The sequence below is a fragment of the Antrostomus carolinensis genome, unplaced genomic scaffold (assembly GCF_000700745.2).
Source record: "Antrostomus carolinensis isolate BGI_N321 unplaced genomic scaffold, ASM70074v2 scaffold44120, whole genome shotgun sequence".
Taxonomy (NCBI): domain Eukaryota; kingdom Metazoa; phylum Chordata; class Aves; order Caprimulgiformes; family Caprimulgidae; genus Antrostomus; species Antrostomus carolinensis.
Genome location: NW_010289926.1, coordinates 21,062 through 21,886, shown reverse-complemented (window position 1 = coordinate 21,886; position 825 = coordinate 21,062).

The window sequence follows — 825 nt, the reverse complement described above, 5'->3', positions numbered from 1 at the left end:
CCCTGACCGGCCCTTCGCTCCCGGCGAACGGGCTGCGGCCGCTGGGCCGCCTCGGGCTTCCCCTTTCTCCCAGCGCAGAGCCCCGGTTCCCTGCAGGAGCCACCCGCGTGTTTAGCAAACGCCCTTCTGGGACAGGCTGACAGGCAAGGGATGTTCAGAGAGAGTCACACCGAGGGAAGCTGTGATCTGTGCTACCACATCGCGCTCCACGACACCGTGACCCCAGCCCAGCTGCCACTCATGCTGCGTTCTGGCCGTGTGGCCAGAGCTATTTAACCTTTAAGACAATTAGAACCTGGACAAGCCCTCAAAAATCCACCCAAAACAAGGCTTAGGGGTTTATTTTGCCCACCCTAAACAAACCTGGGAAAACCTAGTTGAGCAGCAGTTTAAGACTTGCATCGTTATTATAGGTGTGTAAAACTACGCAGGTGATGTCGGACAAGACCCCAAGCTGCTTACCCGGGCACTGAAATTTCCAGTGGGCACCACATATGAAACTAAACAATTGCACATCAAGGGCCCACAGCCTGAGTATTTTGAGATCTTCCACTGAAATTGGCTGCAGAAAGTGATAAAAACAAATATTGTCATCTTTTTTAAAAAAAGCACAGAGGACTGTGCTAAAGAAAGACCATCTGATGGAGCACACCCAAGAAAGGCACAAGGCTCTGAATCACACTGATTAATAAGAACTCCACAGCCAACACGAAGGAGACACAGTTGTCCCTCAAAGCTAAGACACTTAGTCCACAGTCTGCAAAGTTGTTAGCCATGTTCATGAGATGCTTGTCACAACCAAGAGTCTTTAACTAGAAAGTTAAA